The sequence below is a fragment of the Lepus europaeus genome, chromosome 8 (assembly GCF_033115175.1).
Source record: "Lepus europaeus isolate LE1 chromosome 8, mLepTim1.pri, whole genome shotgun sequence".
Classification (NCBI taxonomy): domain Eukaryota; kingdom Metazoa; phylum Chordata; class Mammalia; order Lagomorpha; family Leporidae; genus Lepus; species Lepus europaeus.
This window is the reverse complement of record NC_084834.1, coordinates 50,309,719-50,331,836: the sequence shown is the minus strand read 5'-3', so window position 1 is coordinate 50,331,836 and position 22,118 is coordinate 50,309,719. Positions and strand designations below refer to the sequence as shown.

At 44.1% G+C, this 22,118-nt stretch overlaps 1 pseudogene; it reads right to left on the bottom strand.

The window, feature by feature from the left end:
* Positions 1-22,118, bottom strand: part of LOC133765260 (endoplasmic reticulum membrane-associated RNA degradation protein-like) — an 86,679-nt pseudogene that overhangs the window by 20,509 nt on the left and 44,052 nt on the right.

The window sequence follows — 22,118 nt, the reverse complement described above, 5'->3', positions numbered from 1 at the left end:
ACAGAGAGGAGGAGACAAAGAGAAAGCTCTTCCATCTGCTGGTCCACTCCCCAAAATTCACCAATGGCTGAGGCTGGGCCGGACCAAAGCCAGGAGCCAGGAGCCAAGAGATTCCTCCAGGTCTCCCACATGTGTTAAACTTTCACTGTTTTCCCAGGATCATTAGTAGGCAGCTGGATCAGAAGTGGAATAGCCAGGACGTGAACAGGCACCCATATGGGCTGTCAGCATTGCAGGGAGCAATTTAACCTGCTACACCACAACACTGGCCCCAGTAAGTACCATTTTTTTAACTACATGGAAGCCCTTTATTCTGCATCCACTTTCCAACAATGGACATATTATATTCTTTCTCCTTTTCAATATGATAAGTTAAAAAAAAAAAAAAAAAGATCTCTCAATAAGTTCTTCTTTGCTTTTCCCTGATTATAAACAAAGTGAGATACCTATTTTATATATTTTTTGGCCATTTGCACTTCTCCATTTGCAAATAACATCTTTATCTTTTGTTCCATTTTTCTATTGATGGGTTTATCTTTCCTTATCAATTTGTAAGTTATTTAAAAATATATACATAGATATAATGCGGGATTTTATTTTTATACATTTGTAAATCCCCTTTTACCTCAAGCATCTTTTGTTATTAAAACTAGACCATGAAAATGAGACATTTCTTCAATAATGACTTGGGAAAAGTAAAAATTTCAAATTATTAACCTTGAGTTCCACTTGATATCTAAAGTATAAATGATAATCTCAAAAGCCAAGACCTTGACTGCAAAAGTTATATCTTAAGACAGGAAAATACCGAGCCAAAACATGACACAGTTAGAGCATAAAATGTATGTTATACTCAATAGATTTGAAAAACTGCAAGATGATAAAAGAGCTGATTTTCCCACTCAGATGAATTAAATGAAAACCTCTCATGGTTCAACATTGAAGAATCTGAAGTTCTGATTCTAAAGCAATGAAACTTTTTTATGTGATCAGCAGAACTTAATATATGCCCAATATTGCTGAATGATGTTGGTGCTCAACCTTAAGCTCCCAAGTAAGGACTGTATCTAGATGGGCCTGGAGAAGACTACAGAAACTCTTAAAATATTTTGGTGAATCCAAGAGCAGAAACCTGATCCTTGCCTGCAGGGTGAAAACAAGGATACATCAAGCCTCAAAGGAAGTCCCCAGGGCTAGGAAATGTGGCAATGGCCAAGGAGAAAAAAGTTTCTCAATTTGTAAAATCAAATAAGTAACTGATCGGGGGGTTGTGGCACAGCAGGTTAAGCCACCACTTGGGACATCTATCTCCCATATCAGAATGTCTGGTTCAAATCCCAACTCTCTATTGCTGCTGATTCCACTTCCTGCTAACACACACTCAAAGAGGCAGTAGGCGATAGCCCAAGCATTTGGGCCCCTGCCACTCACATGTGAGACTCGTATGGAGTCCCTAGCTCTTGGATTCAGCCTGGCCTAGCCCCAGCTGTTGTGGGCACTTGGGGAGTAAACCAGCAAATGAAAGAGCTCTCTTTCTCTCTCTCCCTCTGTCTCTGGCATTCTGAGTTTCAAACAAATATAAACATACATATAAAGAATTAGCTTTGCGGCCGGCGCCGCGGCTCACTAGGCTAATCCTCCACCTTGCGGCGCCAGCACACCGGGTTCTAGTCCCGGTCAGGGCACCGATCCTGTCCCGGTTGCCCCTCTTCCAGGCCAGCTCTCTGCTGTGGCCAGGGAGTGCAGTGGAGGATGGCCCAAGTGCTTGGGCCCTGCACCCCATGGGAGACCAGGAGAAGCACCTGGCTCCTGCCATCGGATCAGCGCGGTGCGCCGGCTGCAGCGCGCTACCACGGCGGCCATTGGAGGGTGAACCAACGGCAAAGGAAGACCTTTCTCTCTGTCTCTCTCTCACTGTCCACTCTGCCTGTCAAAAAAAAAAAAAAAGAATTAGCTTTGAAAGACTCAGCAAACTAGAAGAGGCATTGGGTGAAAAACATGCCTTGACACACAGGACATGGACTGTGCGAGCCACATGCTGTGGCAAAAGCAAAACGGTCAGGGACAAAACAAAAATACCAACAACTGATGCAGTGGGAACAGAGCCTGGAAAACGAAGCACACTGCATCAGACAACAGCAGAAGACAAGTGCGGACCAGTTTCTTCTTCCACAACACGAAGGCACCACGTCATGACCTGAAACATAGATACCATCTAGGGAGTAGGGGTGCAGGAAGCAAGGTGCACAGAAAACCCTGGAATCAGAAATCACTACATTAACTAAGATTACCGGAAAGTAACCAAATTACATTTTTCACTGTCAAACAAAAAAGTTTAAAAGTGTAGTAACATTGATTTTTAAATAATGAGAGCAACCCTTTTAACCTCTAAAATTCAAACTAAAAACATGTATCATACATATTGCCAATATCTTTCCCAGGTTGTAATTTACCTTTCATTCCTTTGGGATTTTTGTTGTTTGGGACTTTAGTCTGCTTTCACCTTATAAGATCTTGGGGTTTAATTCTGGGTTAGATATAATGCTTTAAAAGTTTCCTCAGGGCCAAGGCTGTGGCATAATGGGTAAAGCTGCCGCCTGCAGTGCCAGCATCCCATATGGGTGCTGGTTCAAGTCCCAGCTGCTCCACTTCCGATCTCTGCTATGGCCTGGGAAAGTAGTAGATGATGACCCAAGTCCTTGGGCTCCTGTACCCTCATGGGAAAGCTCCTGGCTCCTGGCTTCAGATCAACCCAGCTCCAGCTACTGCAGCCATTTGGAGAGTGAACCGGTGGATGGAAGACCTTTCTCTCTCTCTCTCTCTCTCTGTAACTCTGCCTTTCAAATAAATAACTAAAATCTTTTTAAAGTTTCCTCAGTCCCCAAATGATAAATATATTCAACTATGTTGTCTTCATTATTCTTATGACTTGCTTTTTTTGTAACTAAAAATTTGATATATCTAAATTCATTGAATAGAAACTAAAAGAAGAAATTCAGCTATTTTTTACAAATAATAATTAGTTTTTATAATATAATTAATTTGTTTATATTTTCATTGACACCTCTTCTAAAATGTTTATTTATTTATTTATTTATTTGACAGGCAGAGTGGACAGTGAGAGAGAGAGACAGAGAGAAAGGTCTTCCTTTGACGGTGGTTCACCCCCCAGTGGCCGCTGCGGCTGGCGCGCTGTAGCCAGCGCACCACGCTGATCCAAAGCCAGGAGCCAGGTTCTTCTCCTGGTCTCCAATGGGGTGCAGGGCCCAAGCACTTGGGCCATCCTCCACTGCACTCCCGGGCCATAGCAGAGAGCTGGCCTGGAAGAGGGGCAACCGGGACAGAATCCAGCGCCCCGACCGGGACTAGAACCCGGGGTGCCAGTGCCGCAGGCGGAGGATTAGCCTATTGAGTGTGGCACCGGCCTTTACTTATTTATTTTTATTTGAAAGGCAGAGATAAAGAGAGACATAGAGACAGAAATCTTCTATCTACTGATAGACTCTCCAAATGACTGTACTAGCCAGGGGTAGACCAGGCTGAAATCAGGAGCTCAGAACTCAATCTGGGTCTCTCCTGTGGGCAGCAAGGACTCGACTTCTTGAGCCATCACCTTCTGCCTCCCAGGGTGTACATTAGCAGGAAGCTCGATTGGAAGGGGAGGCAGGGCTTGGACCCAGGCATTCCAATATGGGACGTGGATGCCCAAGCAGCACCCTGACCACTGCACAAAATGCCCACCTCCTGCCTAAGTAGATTTAATGACAGCCTTATCATAATCTACTGTATACATACAGTCATATTTGTATGTATAGAGAAAAAAAGCAAGACAGTCTTCATCTGAATTCTCCTTCATTTATCCATATGACTAATATTAGACCAGGCTATTTTAACATCTGAAACACCATAACATATTTATTATATGATTAATCAATTATCTGTTCATTAAAATTTATTTTAAAAAACTTCCTGGATATTCTCATGAATTTCTTCCTTCTGATAAAATTTAATTTTGTTAAAGTGTTCTCAAAAATATTTTAAATATTTTATTTATAATTAATGAAATTATAGATTGTTTTATAGTATAGATTTATATTATTTTATAATACTATAAGTTATTTTTATTTTGTTGAGACATCCTACTCAAAATAAGCTATTTATTTAACATGGAAATTAATAGCCTTCATATATACAATCAATAATCAGTTACATGATTTAAGGGTTAAAAAAAGTTTATTCGGAATACTGTTAGTCATCTTTAATTACAAAAATGAAATTCCTAAGAGAAGCTAACTTCATAAAGAGAAGAGTCTTATTTAGCTCACAATTCTGGAGGTTTATACATAGTCCAAGATCAGGCAGCCCCACTGGTTTAAACTCTGATGAAAATGACAGTGATCAAGCGCGGAATTCAAGCAAAGGAAGGATCACAAGACAGGCCAGGAAGCAGAGAGGGAAAAGGGCCACACTGGGGTTTTATAATCTACCCTCTCGTGAGAACCACTTTCTGAAGGCACACCCTCAATGAGCTAAGAACCTCCCACCCATTTGGCCCACCTCCTAAACAGAATGACTGGATTGAGTTCCCACCCTCTTAGTGCCATTAACTTATGACTGGGGTTTAAGCATCTGCATGAGTTTAGGAGCCAGATCTAGTTCAAACCATGGCAAATACCATGGCAAATACCGACAGTTATACTTAGAAGAATTTACCAAGAAATATGTGAAGCCTACATTCGAAAAACTTAACAACATTCCTGAAAATATGAAGTACAGCTAAATAAATAGAAAGTTGTCAGTTTCTCCTAAGTTGATTTATAAATTCAATGCAGTCTCAGTAAAAAGTACCAGCAAATGTTTTAATGGAACCAGACTAGACAATATGATACTAATGATACTAAACTTCATGTGGAAAATAAACATGTAAGAATAGTTATAAAAACACTTTAGCACTACTGCAATTAAAACAATGCAGTATTAGTACATTAAATAGGCAGGCCAATTGAGGAAAATAGACATCTTTAAAAATAAACTCAAACACATATTAAATGATTAAAAGACCATCTCACTATAGCAAAAATTGACTTTTTCATATATTGAGTTGGAACAACTGCTTAGCTATCTTAGAAAAAATAAAAATTGGTCCATACCTCACAACACACTCCCCTCTCTCCAAATGGATGAGAGGTCTAAGTGTAAAATAATGAAACTCAAGTACTAGAAGGAAGCATGACTACATTCTTCATTAACCTGATATAGGGAACAATCCATAACTAAAACACAGAAACGATTTTTAAAAGATTATTAAGATTGACTACGTTAATATTAGCAACAGGGGTAGGCATTTGACCTGGCAGTTAAGATGCCCACATCCAATATCTGAGTGCTTGGGTTCAATATCTGGCTACAATTCTAATTCCAGCTCCCTGCTAACGCAGACTCAAATAACTGAATCCCCGCTACCCACGTGGGAGACTTGGAAGCAGTACTCTGCCCTGGGTTCAGCCTGGCCCAGCCCCAGTCATTGTGAGCATTGAGGAAGTAAAACGGCAATGGAGTGCGCGCGCTCTCTCTCTCTCTCTCTCGATTTCTCTCCATTTAAAGAAAAAAAAAAGCTACTTCAGAGCAAACTCTCACCCTCCCCCCCCCCCAAAAAAAAAGGCAACTGACAAACCAAGAAAAACTACCGGTCACACGTATCACAGATAAAAGACTAATGTTCCTAATATATAAGCAGCCTTTAAAGTTAAGGGATAAAATATCAAAAACGTGATAGAAAAATAAGCAAAATAAATGAACAGATAATTCACACACATACATACCCAAAAATCCACATAAAAATCATCTCAAATCTATGAAGAGATTTTCAGCCTCACCCTTGAAGAGAAAAATGAAAAGGAAAGCAATTCGTCTCTTGGCAAGGCTTAAGGAAACAGTCACTCTGATAACACTGCTACAGGAAAGTTACTATAACTGTTATAACAAAACGTAATAAGTGGGAGAAATAGTCCAGTGCTGAGCGCAAATGATAAAAAATCAGTAAGACACACTTCCTGTCCATGAAGACATAATCCTGTTCCCTGTGTTTGAGAAGCAAACAGTGGAGGAGAGACCTGGGCACATCAAGTTCAGTGTCAGTTACTGTACTAAATGCCGCAAAGTCAGGACAGTAAAGAGGGCATGTAGACTAGGAAAAGGGTTTTCTGGAGGCAGTGATGCCTAAGCCAGAAGGAGTGCGCCGGAAGGGAGGAAGGGGAAAGGCAAGCGTGAGGAGCGTGCTGGTAGAGCGTTGCAGGGGCTTACAGTATAGAGCAGCACTCAGTTCTACAGCAGACTGAACCCCACCAATGGGAGCAAATACCCCATCCCTGACAGCATCTGAGCGCCATCCTTAACTCTCCTCTTTCCAGCTCCCAGGCCTGATGAGCACCCTCAAGTGGGTGCATCCATTCCATCAAGTTACAGTGCAGTGAGCTCACCTGGGGGCCACACAGATTTTTTATAATCTGATTATTTGGTGTGAATATTAAAATTTCCCTTCCAAAGACTGATTTAGCTTTTGGAGAATACTTCACCACGGGACCGGTCTCAAGGTATAAATAGTCAGGTGTGCAACTCAGATGTAATCATTCCCACAGCAATGTACATAGCAATTTGCAGAGAGCAGTAGGCTATCCAACACAAAAGCCGCCTTGTAGATTACGGAAATGGTCTAGCAGAGAAATGATGAGGGTCCAGCACTGCCACAGATATGGAGAGGAAGCACCAGAGTTACCTGCAATCACATCCTCTCTTCCACAGAACGAAAAACTACATTTTACATTATAAGGCCGAAGTATGAAAATATCTTAATCCAGTATTATATTAGTAATAACAGAGGCAAGTGTTTGGCGCAACACCCTATTAGAGTGCCTGGGGCACTGGTGGCTCTACTTCTGATTCCAGCTTCCTGATAATGTGCACCTTGGGAGGTAGCAGGTAATGGTTTCAGTCCTGTGGTAAAAGGTTTCAGGCCTGAGGTTTCAGGCCTCAGTGGGAGGCCCAGATTGAGTTCCTGGCTACTCGCTCTTATTGACCCTGCCCTGGCTGTTACGGGTATCTGGGGATAAACCAGTGGATGGGAGATCTTTCTCTCTCTGTCATTCTGTCTTTTTTTTTTTCTTTAGATTGATTTATTTATTTGAAAGTCAAGTAGCCAAATACTTGGGCTACCTTCCGCTGCTTTCCCAAGACATCAGCAGGGAGCTGGATTAGAAATGGAACAGCCAGGCCATGAACCGGTGCCCAGATGGGATTATGGATTTGCAGGGGGTGGCTTTACCCACGGACTCATAATGCTGCCCCCTACTCTGCCTTTTAAACAAAGAAACAAACAAAATAAATATATGACATATGCATTGGGGGACTTTAGAACTTATTTTTCTTCTTTCAGAATTTGAGCTCTTATTTAATATTGTTCCACCAAAACAAAATATGCTGTTGGTGGTAATGTTCACTAACGTAGAATTTACCTTAATGTAGATGTGTACACTTTCATATCAACCTCATAACTGCAACAATGAAAACACAATCATAAGGATGGTAGAATTTTTAAAAATATATATATAAGATTACTCATTATAAATGAGCCTTGTGAATGTCATCAGCCACTTCTGAAAAAGTGGCACTTTGTATTCGTTACAGAGGGGCTGGGAGAGCACAGAACTTTGCGAAAAAAACTGATTTTTTTTTTTAATGTTCGTTTTCTGGAGATCGGGCAGTTTCCCTAAAAAGTTTCTCTCTCTCTCTCTTACTCTCTCCTCCTCTCTCTTTACTCAGTCCTTTTTTAAACAGATTTATTTATTTTATTTAAAAAGCAGAGAGAGCGAAAGAGGGAGAATAAATGAGAATCTACCACCCACTGGTTCACTCCCCAAACAGCCACAATGACTGGGGCTGGGCCAGGTCGAAGCCAGGAGTGAAGAACTTCATCCAGCTCTCCCACGTGGGTGGCAGGGGCCCAAACTTGGGCCATCTTCCACTGCTTTCCCAGGTGCATTAGCAGGGAGCTGGATCTCATTCCCTTGTCTTGACTATAATCTGTCAACATTAGTTATTCTAATACACTTAATAGTTTCATATCTGTAGACAACTTTACTTAACTTATTTATTTATTTTTTTTTAAACTTTTATTTAATGAATATAAATTTCCAGTGTACAGCTTATGGATTACAATGGCTTCCCCCCCCCAATAACTTCCCTCCCACCCGCAACCCTCCCCCCTCCCGCTCCCTCTCCCCTTCCATTTGCATCAAGATTCATTTTCAATTCTCTTTATATACAGAAGATCAATTTAGTATAAAGATTTCAACAGTTTGCACCCACATAGAAACACAAAGTGAAACATACTGTTTGAGTACTAGTTATAGCATTAAATCACAATGTACAGCACATTAAGGACAGAGATCCCACATGAGGAGCAAGTGCACAGTGGCTCCTGTTGTTGACCCAACAAATTGACACTCTAGTTTATGGCGCCAGTAACCATCCTAGGCTGTCGTCATGAGTTGCCAAGGCTATGGAAGCCTTCCAAGTTCACCGACTCTGATCATATTTAGACAAGGTCATAAAAGACAGAGTGAGGATAGTAACCAATGATCCTAAGAGTGGCATTTACCAGGTTTGAACAATTATACAGCATTAAGTGGGGAAGAGGACCATCAGTACACACATGTTGGGAGTAGAGCCATTGGTGGTAGAGTAGAGGTTATGATTACAAAGGAATGAGGCCCAAGTGCACTAGACAGGGCCTAGAACAAAGGACAGAGTCATTATTAGAGGAGCTAAGAAAGGTGCTGTCTAAGCTACAATTAAGTTTTCTGATTGAGAGGCAAATAGAACCTGATAGAAGGGGCTTGATAATAATCTGGTGGGCTTTAGGCCTTGTAAATTCAGAGGCCCAGACCTATCTATCTCTTCACATGGGGTATATCCTAAGGGAGGTGTGAACCTCCTAGGGGAAGGCACTCTGTTGACTTTCATTACTTGGCTGGCCTGGGAGGAGAGCTGGCCAGGTAAAGGCAGGTGGCATCTCTAACAAGAAATTTACAGTTCTGCCTGCAATGTTGCTGACCCTACTTGACCATCCCCTCAGCTGCAGTGGTCACTTTGGAAGCTGGGCTGAGTGAAGGGCTTTTCAGCTTAGAGCCAATAAGATCTGTGGCTCTGACCTGGGCATCCTTCGACTCCAGGGCAGGTCCATTTCCAGTGATCCAACTCTTGGCAGAGCTGCCAGGGCTCTTCACAAGCTGACTTCTGCTGAAGCCCAGGCTTACCTCATGGAAAGCCACTGCAGTGGACTGGCCTGTTGGGTCTCCTTGAGGGCATATCACTGTACAGATCAGCCATTAATAGGCCTGCCACCATTGCTTCTGATGCCGAGCTTTCTTTTCCTCCTGGTTTGTGTTAAAGCAGACCAGAGGATGCAAGTCAAGGGAGTGCCCGTTTCCCATCTCTAATCTTCGGTGGCCTGAACTACAAGTCTATAGTCACAGGCATGTTCTGTAGTAGTTTTTCTAAGGTAGACAATGCCCATGAGGAAAATTATATTCTCACTTTAAAACTTTCTTTCCCTTTGGTCTGAAAGGGAGGTTTTTTCTACTTACTGTATACTTCGCTGATGGCGAAGTGAATCTAGCTATGAGATTATTATTTGAGTTCTTATTTTGGCTATGCTATTGCAGAAAAATGTTAGCCATCTCTTTTATAAGGTCTAAAGATTAAATTGTGCATCCTACAGATTCCTTCATAATAGAATTAGTTTCCTACCTTGAAGAGAATAGAGAAATGAAAGAACAAGTTGGGCTTAGAATAGAGAAATGAGGGAGCAAGTCCTAGATCACTTGCTGACAATAGCAATATCACATGAATACTTAGCAAACCGTTTCAACCATTAGATAACAACTTAAGAAAACATTTACCAGAAGGTCCAATGCCTTCTATAAATTTTAAGAATCATGTATTTGAAAACACCTCTTAAATATCTAACATGGTGTAGTTTGTTTAGCCAGTAAACTTAAGCACAACCATCTAAAATGTTTTTAGTTTCTTTCTACCAACAAGTCTAAAACATATGATACACAGATTCAGGTCCCACAAATTAAAATGTATCTTTGATTGATTTTAGCAGCTTAAATTTATGGACAATCTTATCTATAAGCCATTTAAAATAAAACTCTTAATAAAATTTCCCCATGTGGACATACAATATGTACACACATATAATATAGCATAATAGACCAATACATCAATTTTAATAATAGCTTTTAAAATCTTTAACTCTTTTTGTAGATTGCCAATTGATTTGAATTGCTTTTTCTTTTTAGTAACCTCAGTTAACCATACTTTCTCTCAGTTGGTACTGTTGAAGGACCCTTATGGGGGAGAGGGACAAGAAACTAGGCCTGGGCAGATACCAGGGGCTTCTTGGGGGGTTGGATGTTCCCCAGGGTCCAGCGGGCATGTTCTCTGGGAAGGAAAAGTCTATCCCCTTTGGAGAGCCTCTAGGCGTGCCCAGAGCAGAGCTGCCTCTCCCCTTTGGAGAGTCTCAGTATTCTCCTCAGCATTCTCTTCACCTGGTTCCCTCAGCACTCTCCTCAGCATTCTCTTCAGCTGGTTCCCTGAGCACTCTCCTCAGTACTCTCCGGTATGCTAATTGCCCCTCCGAACCGGCCAATCCCATATGCTAATTTGTTGACTATATAACCTGTGTGGAACTGCCGCTGGGGGCTCCTCACCGCCTTAGGTGGGGGCCCGTTTGCGCAAACGTACAATAAATACCTCATGCTTTTTGCATCAACTGGTCTGGAGTCTGGATTTTTGGGCGTCCTCTCGAGCAAGTGGGCATCTCTACAACTGAGAGGTCCAACATTTTGGCGCCCAACGTGGGGCTCGGGGTCGCCCTCAGACCCATTCTCTGCAGGACCAGTTGGAGGTATAATTAAGTGTTTTCTGTATGTTGTCTTTGTCTTGAGTATTCTGATTCTGATTCTGACTGAAGTATTCTGACTGGCCAGTATCTGACCTGACTCTGTGGGACCAGTGGGGGAGGCAGGCGTGCCCTGCAACCCCTGGTCCGTTCGGGACCAGTGGGGGAGGCAGGCGTGCCCAGCAACCCCTGGCCCGTGCCCCGGAGGACGCTCCGGGATGAGAGGGGAAACCCTCGGTCTGTTCCCCCGGAAGACGCACCCGGGGTGGTCTGGAGGTGGGTCGGAGACCAAGTCTCCCTCCTTCCCGGGGAGGGCTGGTCAGGTAGCCGCTCCCAAAACTATTTTAGCCATGTGGTTTGTCTTACTTATTGTATATGTTTGTGCATTGGCTGTTCTTTTTGTTTGGGTTGAAATCCTTGCACACATGGGTCAACAAATAACCACCCCTTTAAGTCTCACTCTAGATCACTGGAAAGACGTTCGAGAACGCGCGCGCCACCTCTCAGTGGAGATTAAAAGGAAACAATGGGCAAAATTCTGTTCCTCAGAGTGGCCGGCCTTTGAGGTCGGCTGGCCAAGGAACGGCACTTTCTACAATTGGAAAACCCATAACCCCTCTTTCTCTCAGGACCCCCAGGCTCTGACTGGGCTGATCGAGTCAATTTTATTGACTCATCAGCCCACCTGGGATGATTGTCAGCAGCTTCTGCAGACCCTCCTCACTACTGAGGAAAAGCAGCGTGTCTACCTTGAGGCACGGAAAAACGTCCCTGGAGCAGATGGCCGACCGACCCTACTGCTAAACGAAATCGAGGAGGCGTTTCCCTCAACCCGTCCTGATTGGGACTACACCACCGTTGCTGGTAGGGAGCGACTTCGTCTTTATCGCCAGATTCTCCTTGCGGGTCTCAGAGGGGCTGGAAAGCGCCCCACCAATTTGGCCAAGGTACGTGCAGTAGTACAGGGGGCTGAGGAAACGCCGGCAGGCTTCCTAGAAAGATTAATGGAAGCCTACCGTATGTATACCCCGTTTGACCCCCTGGCAGAGGACCGGCAGGGAGATGTAATCATGTCCTTTATAGGACAGTCAGCGCCGGACATCCGCAATAAATTGCAGCGGCTAGAGGGGCTTCAGGGGTATACTATACAAGATTTAATAAAGGAGGCAGAAAGGATTTACAATAAAAGGGAGACCCGAGAGGAGAAGGAGGAAAGGATCCGCAGGGAGCAGGAGGAAAGGGAAGACAAAAGAGATAAAAGACGTAATCGAGAGCTTAGTAGAATTTTGGCCACCGTAGTGCAGGATACAGAAAGGAGTAGACCAGGACAGAATAGGGACTTGGGAGACAAACGAAAGCCTCGGGTGGAAAAAGATCAATGTGCCTATTGTAAAGAAAGAGGACATTGGGTCAAAGATTGCCCGAAGAAAACACAGGGACCCAAAGATCCTGTCCCTGGAAGAAGACGACTAGGTGAGTCAGGGCCAGGAGCCCCCCCCTGAGCCCAGGATAACCCTTGAAGTGGGGGGCAGACCGGTAACCTTCCTGATTGACACGGGAGCCCAGCACTCGGTACTGACTTCAGAAAAAGGGCCTTTAAGCTCCAAGATTTTCCTCAGGCCTGGGCAGAGACTGCGGGAATAGGGCTGGCCGTCAACCGGCCTCCCTTGATCTGAAGCCCACGGCCATTCCCGTGTCAGTTCGTCAATATCCGATGGGCAAGGAAGCTAAGGAAGGTATCCGGCCACATATCCAGAGACTGTTACACCTAGGCATTTTAAAACTTTGTCGTTCACCTTGGAACACCCACCTACTACCAGTGCGGGAGGTTAACAGGAGAACGGAGGATATGCATACCTTGCCTCCGACCCACGTATGGTACACTGTGTTAAATCTAAAAGGTGCATTCTTTTGTTTAAGACTGAGCCCTCAGAGCCAATCCATCTTTGCTTTTGAGTGGAAAGACCCAGAGACCGGGTTTTCAGGACAACCCACCTGGACAAGGTTGCCTCAAGGATTTAAAAACTCGCCTACCTTGTTTGATGAAGCTCTGCACCTAGATTTGGCCGACTTCCGAGTCAACCATCCGGACTTGGTCCTCCTGCAATATGTGGACGACCTCCTCCTTGCCGCTGAAACTGAGCAGAGCTGCCACTCTCCTCAGCATTCTCCTCAGCAATTCATTGCCCCGGGCACCAACGAGGAGACGACTCCGTAGCAAGGGGAAACAGGATGGCAGACGAGGCCGCTAGGGCGGCAGCCCTGAGCCAACAGGTGCTCCCGTTAAAGACAATTGAGCCCACCCAAGTATCGAGGGAACCACCTTTCCTCTATTCGGACCAAGACTTAGATACGATTCAGCGGCTCGGTGCAGAGTATGATGAACAAATAAGGGTTTGGAGGCTCGGAGAGAAAATAGTAAGGCCGGGCAGTTATGGGAATAAGTATCTTCTAAGTTTTTGTAGACATTTTCTCCGGATGGACTGAGGCATTCCCCACAAAACGGGAAACCGCCCAGGTGGTCGTCAAGAAGATCATAGAGGAGATCTTCCCCCGGTTCGGCTTGCCTAAGGTAATCGGGTCCGACAATGGCCCAGCGTTTGTCTCCCAGGTAAGTCAGTTGGTGGCCAAGGCATTAGGCATAAATTGGAGATTGCATTGTGCCTGTAGACCCCAAAGTTCAGGACAGGTAGACCAAATTAGCGTTGGAGACTGGCGTTAAAGACTGGGTCCAACTCCTCCCTATGGTGTTGTTCCGGGTCCGAAAACACGCCCTCTCATTGCGGGCTGACACCATACGAAATCCTTTATGGAGGGCCCCCACCAGTAGCAGGCTTGCTTGACCTTGCCAGTGACTCCGTTGCCGATGCCCCTAAGTTACAGGCCCGGTTGAGAGCGCTCCAGATCATCCAGAACCAGGTCTGGAAACCTCTTGCAGCAGCCTACCAATCTAAGACTCTGGAGCCCCGGTGGAAAGGCCCCTTCACTGTGCTGTTAACAACTCCCACCGCTCTCAAGGTCGACGGAATCGCTGCTTGAGTCCATGCCTCACACGTGGGGCGAGTACCACCTCCCCAGGGCCCCGAGGATCCGGATAGACCAGCTAAATGGAAGCTCCAGCGCACTCAGAACCCACTCAAGCTAAGACTTTCAAAAACTGTTTAATATTTATGATGTTCCTGGCCTTTCCCCATTGTTTTTCCAACCCCCATGCTCCGCAATTGTTAACGTGGAACCTAACCCAGTCCAGTAAGAACAGAGTTTCCTCCCTCCAGTGAGGCAGGTTCTCCCCAGGCCGGTTCAATAGATTTTAAGATTAAAATCTTTGCAAAAAGAAAAGGAGGGAATGAAGGACCCTTATGGGGGAGAGGGACAAGAAACTAGGCCTGGGCAGATACCAGGGGCTTCTTGGGGGGTTGGATGTTCCCCAGGGTCCAGCGGGCATGTTCTCTGGGAAGGAAAAGTCTATCCCCTTTGGAGAGCCTCTAGGCGTGCCCAGAGCAGAGCTGCCTCTCCCCTTTGGAGAGTCTCAGTATTCTCCTCAGCATTCTCTTCACCTGGTTCCCTCAGCACTCTCCTCAGCATTCTCTTCAGCTGGTTCCCTGAGCACTCTCCTCAGTACTCTCCGGTATGCTAATTGCCCCTCCGAACCGGCCAATCCCATATGCTAATTTGTTGACTATATAACCTGTGTGGAACTGCCGCTGGGGGCTCCTCACCGCCTTAGGTGGGGGCCCGTTTGCGCAAACGTACAATAAATACCTCATGCTTTTTGCATCAACTGGTCTGGAGTCTGGATTTTTGGGCGTCCTCTCGAGCAAGTGGGCATCTCTACAACTGAGAGGTCCAACACTGTTAATACATTATTGGCTTCATCTGTTTACAGAGCCATCCCAAAGTACTGAATACAATAAAAGTGGCTGGAAAAAGTCCATAGGAACCTATAGGAGGACAGCTAAACACAGAACCAACAACGCTTTAGTTTTATGAGCAGCAGATATTCAAATTTTTGAAAAAAGCACATATTTAAATAGCCCATAGCTCTTAATAAAAATTCAGCTGTTTTTGAACAATTAGAATTTAACAGACATCAAGAGAACATAATAGATTACTTTAACACATTGCTTTAACAGAGCATCAGAGTTTAATTCTATGTCAAAGAGAAATTGAGCTTCCTGTGATCTTTTGCTGTGAGGTTTCCTTCCTTTACCTTCTTTCATATTGGTGACCATGTTTCTGTGTTTCTGTGTGTAACACATCTTTAAGCATCTTTTGCAGGGCAGGATGAGTGGCAACAAATTCTTTCAGTTTCTGTTTGCTATGAAAAGTCTTAATTTCACCTTCATTCACAAATGAGAGCTTTGCAGGATATAATATTCTGGGCTGGCAGTTTTTCTCTCTTAGTACCTGGGCTATGTCTCGCCATTCCCTTCTAGCTTGTAGGGTTTCTGATGAGAAGTCTGCTGTGAGTCTAATTGGAGATCCTCTAAGAGTGATCCGACGTTTCTCTCTTGCACCTTTTAGGATGTTTTCTTTATGTTTCACTGTGGTGAGTTTGATTACAACATGTCGTGGTGAGGATCTCTTTTGGTCATGTTTATTAGGGGTTCTATAAGCTTCCTGTACTAAGATGCCTCTGTCCTTCTCCAAACCTGGGAAATTTTCTGCTAGTATCTCACTGAAAATGCCTTCTAATCCTTTCTCCCTCTCCATGCCTTCAGGAACTCCTAGAACCCGAATGTTGGGTTTTTTAATAGTATCCTGTAAATTCCTGACAATATTTTTTAGATTTCTAATTTCTTCTTCTTTTCTTTGGTTTGCCTGTTTCCTTTCCTGTTCTCTGTCTTCTAAGTCTGTTATTCTCTCTTCTGCTTCGCCCATTCTGTTTTTAAGGCTCTCTAATGTGTTTGTCATTTGATCTATTGAACTCTTCATTTCATTATGATTTCTAGTCACTATCAGAGTTTCTTGTTCCACTAGTTGTTTCATTTCATTTTGATTCCTCCTTAATATTTCACTTTCACGAGAGAGATTTTCTATCTTGTCCATGAAGGATTTCTGTAGTTCAAGAATTTGTTTTTGAGAACTTCTTAATGTTCTTATCAATTTTTTGAGACCTGTTTCTTGCATTTCTTCGATCTCATCATCTTCATAATCTTGAATTGGGGTGTCTTTTTCATTTGGGGGCATCATAGTTTCTTCCTTGTTCTTGTTAGCTTGGTTTTTGCGTTTGTTGTTTGGCATGTTGGAGATATTTGGTTTCTTCACTGTGGTGTTTTTTCTTGTTACACTATGGCTCTATATTAAGTGGACTGTCTGCTTTCAGTGGAGCCTTAGAGGCTTGAGATGGGTGTGGACTGAGAGCTGTGTTTGGTTCCTCAGGGTTGAGGGTGTGTCAAGGATGACACTCCCAGGTTAGGTGTGGTAAATCTCTCTTTCTTTTTTTGATTTAAAAGGGAAGTAATTCCGCACAGCTGAACGTAATTGGAGGTAGTTAGCAGGCAAATGATATACCCACAGGAGCCAGAGATCGGAAGCTCTTTCCCAAGGTCCACACAGGGAATCTCTGCTGCCCTCAGTGTGGGCTCCAATTCTCCTGCAGTCTCCCACTGGGTTGCCAAGTTAGATGCTAATCTCCTGTTATTTCACCCCTCCCCCCAGAGTCAGGTTTTTCTGCTAGGCTCAGGGCTGGTGCAGACCTGAGGTCGCCCTGCTTATGACGTATGTCCAAAATGGCGCCTGCTCTGTCTTGCTCGCCTGTGAGAGGTGAGCGGAGAGAGAGAAACTTGTGTCCGTATCAGTCACTTTTTTTATTTTTTTTCTCTCTCTTCTAGTTAGCCTGGTGAACTTTTCCCCACGGAGTTTCAAGCCTCGTTCCCTCTAGCCTCCTCTTTCTGCTTGCCTGCTGGTATCTCGGGCTATGGAGGTTCGGCTCACCTCGCGTTCCAGCGCTGGTGCGTTGAGTCTGCCGCTGGTGTCCCGAACTTGGGCTCCCACGCTCTCCACGCAGGTCCACTGTGAATCACTAGTTCCGGAAGAGTTTCCTCTGCTGTTTCATCCCCTACTCTTCCTTGACACTACAGTATCTCCACTTATATTAAACTTTCTCTCCCCCCGGACTAAGTGTGCTTCCTGCCTATTCCGCCATCTTGCCGCCTCTTAACTTATTTATTTTTTAAAATATTTATTTATTTATTTGAAAGTCAGAGTTGCACAGAGAAAGAAGGAGAGGTAAAGAGAGAGAGGTCTTCCATCCGCTGGTTCACTTCCCAGTTGGCCGCAATGGCCGGAGCTGTGCCAATCTGAAGCCAGGAGCCAGGAGCTTCTTCTGGGTCTCCCACGCAGGTGCAGGGGCCCAAGGGCTTGGGCCATCTTCTGCTACTTTCCCAGGCCATAGCAGAGAGCTGGATCGGAAGCGGACCAGCCGGGACTCAAACCGGCGCCCATATGGGATGCCGGCACTGCAGGCCACAGCTTTTCCCACTATGCCACAGAGCCAGCCTCAGCTTATTTATTTTTAGGTGAGATTATTCTCTTACATCTGCACCATTCTCGAACCAGCGGCCATATGGGATACCAGTACTGCAGGCAGTGGCTTTTCCCACCACACCACAGCACCACCCCCATTTATACTACTCTCAACCAACATCACAGTTATATGTGCGTGTGTGTGTGTGTCTGTATAAATACACATATATATATGTACAGATATTCACACATAATATACAACATGCTTTGTAGTGACAGATATTAATATAGGTGCATCACAACAAAATCTGCCTTTTTTCTCCTCTGAATGGTTGCCTAGCAACTTAGGAAAGTCATCTTCATAAACTCCATCACTTACAATTGGGTTAACTGAATCAATAGTAACTGAAATTACAGTAGCATTTCCTAACTGCAATAGCAAAAGACTGTCACACATGGGACATGAAAACCTGATCAAACTTGCAAAAGTTCACCTTTTAGAAGTGATGTACATTTTTAAAATTTATATATCTGGTATTTTATGACTTGCTTGAGAATTGCTTAACATCCTTTACCACATAGGCTTTTTTTTTTTTTTTTGACTTTTTGACAGGCAGAGTGGACAGTGAGAGAGAGAGAGAAAGGGAAAAAGTTCTTCCTTTACCGTTGGTTCACCCTCCAATGGCCGCTGCAGCTGGCGCGCTGCGCTGATCCGAAGCCAGGAGCCAGGTGCTTCTCCTGGTCTCCCATGCGGGTGCAGGGCCCAAGCACTTGGGCCATCCTCCACTGCCTTCCCGGGCCATAGCAGAGAACTGGCCTAGAAGAGGGGCAACCGGGACAGAATCCGGCACCCTGACCGGGACTAGAACTCGGTGTGCCGGCGCCGCAGGCGGAGGATTAGCCTAGTGAGCTGCGGCGCCAGCCACCACATAGGCCTTTAATAGTATTTGTCTCTTACCTAATGCCATCTGGTGTAGATCAGCTTATTATATATAGCATAATCTCTAAAGAATTCTCTGTATTATTTATAAATATTATAATATGGGTTATAATAAGTTATGAAAAAAATGCAAACACATCTGGAGGTCATTTAGCAAAAATCAATAAGGCCTTTTTAAATCGAATCATTACTCATTTGTTAATCTGATTGGCTCACTAAACATTTCCATTGTTTCACTAAACATTGCCAGTTTGTTCAAACATGCCTCAGAGTTGATCAAAAGAATCCGTGGCTACATTAAAGCACTAATTAAGTTTTTCATAACACTATTCATCAGAAAGTTATAATCTTCTCACACTGATGAATCTTTATTTGGGCAATAGAAATTTGAACACTTCAGCTACACAAGAAAAAGGAAATAGAGGCTTATAACCATCATCAGGCAGTCTATATAAGAGAAACTATGCATAAAAGATTACTTTGCCCAAGTTTTCTAAATCATTACTTTAAACCTCCATGTCTCTTTGTCTATGCCAACGTAACTATCACAAATTCCCATAAAAATGGTTTCTTGCACATTTTTAAACTATCAAAACCACAGTCACACATATTTATAATCCCAATAGACTTGCCCTTAAAGAATTCCTATTGCTTTTAGCAGGATACACCCATTCCCCAGAGTACAGTCAGCTTTCTTAATATATACTAATGAGAGAAAACATCCTATTAATAAAGCAGGTGGCAACCATTACAAACATCTTATTAAATATTAAATAAAGGGGAATTTTCTGAGCCAAAAAGCAATAATGCGCCATGTCCACAGTGTACACTACACTTGCAAAGGAGCTCTTTTACAGAGTCTTCAGAGCTGAGTGGTTTGACATCTCACTCTAAAAGACATGAAGATCACTAACAGTTTTTGATAGCCTGCTTTCTGCCAGGCCCTAGACAAGGCACGTTATATATGTTATGATTTTGCAGAGAAGTGACTGAGGTTCTTACAACTTAAATAAGTTATCTACTAAAGGACACGTAATCTTAAAGGGCTAGCCTAACTCCAAACTGCATGCCCCTCCCACTTCCTTACACTGTACACAACACTAACTGGGAGAATAAAACACAAAAATGTAAAGGCATTGTAAATGAACGCATATCTCAGCCCAAGTTTCCAAGTTTCCAGATCCTCCACTCCATTTGCAGATAATGTGGTTTTTCAAGAGCCTCTACCCTTGGTGGCAGGAGGGAAAATGACCAAATGTCAAATCCGGTTTAAACCTTAGGCCAGTCCAATAATTAGAACTGTATCCACAAGTAAGGTCTAAGGCCTCTCTATACCAAATCTCCCCTGCCACAGAGCAAGCAAGACTCGTGGCCTATGAGGCAGTACAACTGGCACCTCCTCTACTCTAGGAATTAAGTGCTCCTTGCTCCTTGATATGCTAAGGTGGGAGAAAAAATTATTTTAGAAATCCTCTCTTAGGGTGGGTGTTTGGTGTAGCAGTTAAGTTGTCACTTGAGATGCCCACATCCCTCATCTAAATACCCATATTCAAGTTCCTGCTGTTCTGTTTCAGATCCAGCTTCCTGCTAATGCACACCCTGGGAGGCAATAGGTGATGAATCAAGTAGTTGGGTCCCTACCAGCCATGTGGGAGACCCGGACTGACTTCCTGGTTCCTAGCTTCAGCTTGACCCAGTCTTACCTGTTTTAGGATTTTGGGGAATGAACCAACAGGTGGAAGATCTGTCTTTCTGTCTCTCTGCCTTTCAAATCAAATGAAAATAAATAAACAAAAGTATTTTAAAAATAGAAAACCCTCTGTCTAAATAATAGCCTGGTTTACACGACTATGATCTCAGAGCAAATTTAAATTAAGGACATACATTTCTCTTTTTTTAAGATTTTTTTTATGTTATTTTATTTTCTTTGAAAGGCAGAGCATCAGAGAGAGAGGGGGGGGGGGAAGACAGATCTTCCATCTGCTGGTTCATTCCCCAGATGGCTAAAACCAGAGCCAGGAGCTGTGTCTCCACCCCCCATATGAGTGGCAGCAGCCTAAACACTTGGGTCATCTCCTGTTGCCCTCCCAGCTGCATTAGCAGGGATGCTGGATTGGAAGCAGAGCAACCACCCCTCTAATATGGGATCACAAGCGGCAGCTTAAGCCACTACACCACAATGCTGGCCCAGACTTCCTTCCTTCCTCATCCGGAGTCAAAGCTATGATTATATACTCATAAAGGCAAAAAATAAAAAGCTGTTAATAGGGGGCGGTACCATGACACAGTAGGTTAATCCTCTGCCTGTGGCGCTGGCATCCCATGTGGGTGTTGGTTCTAGTCCTGGCTACTCCTCTTCCCATCCAGCTCTCTGTTATGGCCTGGGAAAAGCAGTAGAAGATGGTCCAAGTGCTTGGGCCCCTGTACCCACGTGGGAGACCAGGAAGAAGCACCTGACTCCTGGCTTCAAATCAGCTCAGCTCCGGCCATTGCAGCCGGGGTGAACCAGCGGAAGGAAGACCTTTCTCTCTGTCTCTCTCTCTCACTGTCTGTAACTCTACCTCTCAAATAAATAAATAATCTTTAAAAACAAAAAAAGCTGTTAATAAATATCAAACTATTTTGGACCAATCATGAAAGCATGAGTGGATGCAGCTGGTGTAATAGCATATTTATATATATTTTTTTTAACATTTATTTAATGAATATAAATTTCCAGTGTACAGCTTATGGATTACAATGGCTTCCCCCTCCCATTACTTCCCTCCCACCCGCAACCCTCCCCTCTCCCGCTCCCTCTCCCCTTCTATTCACATCAAGATTCATTTTCTTTTTTTTTTTTTTTTTAATTTTTGACAGGCAGAGTGGACAGTGAGAGAGAGAGATAGAGAGAAAGGTCTTCCTTTTGCCGTTGGTTCACCCTCCAATGGCCGCCGCGGTAGCGCGCTGCGGCCGGCGCACCGCGCTGTTCCGATGGCAGGAGCCAGGTGCTTCTCCTGGTCTCCCATGGGGTGCAGGGCCCAAGCACTTGGGTCATCCTCCACTGCACTCCCTGGCCACAGCAGAGAGCTGGCCTGGAAGAGGGGCAACCGGGACAGGATCGATGCCCCGACCGGGACTAGAACCCGGTGTGCTGGCGCCGCAAGGCGGAGGATTAGCCTAGTGAGCCGCGGCGCCGGCCAAGATTCATTTTCAATTCTCTTTATATACAGAAGATCAATTTAGTATAAAGATTTCAACAGTTTGCACTCACATAGAAACACAAAGTGAAACATACTGTTTGAGTACTAGTTATAGCATTAAATCAAAATGTACAGCACATTAAGGACAGAGAACCCACATGAGGAGCAAGTGCACAGTGGCTCCTGTTGTTGACCCAGCAAATTGACACTCTAGTTTATGGCGCCAATAACCACCCTAGGCTGTCGTCATGAGTTGCCAAGGCTATGGAAGCCTTCCAAGTTTGCCGACTCTGATCATATTTAGACAAGGTCATAAAAGACAGAGTGAGGATAGTAACCAATGATCCTAACAGTGGCATTTACCAGGTTTGAACAATTATACAGCATTAAGTGGGGAATAGGACCATCAGTACACACAGGTTGGGAGTAGAGCCATTGGTGGTAGAGTAGAGGTTATGATTACGAAGGAATGAGGCCCAAGTGCGCTAGACAGGGCCTAGAACAAAGGACAGAGTCATTATTAGAGGAGCTAAGAAAGGTGCTGTCTAAGCTACAGTTAAGT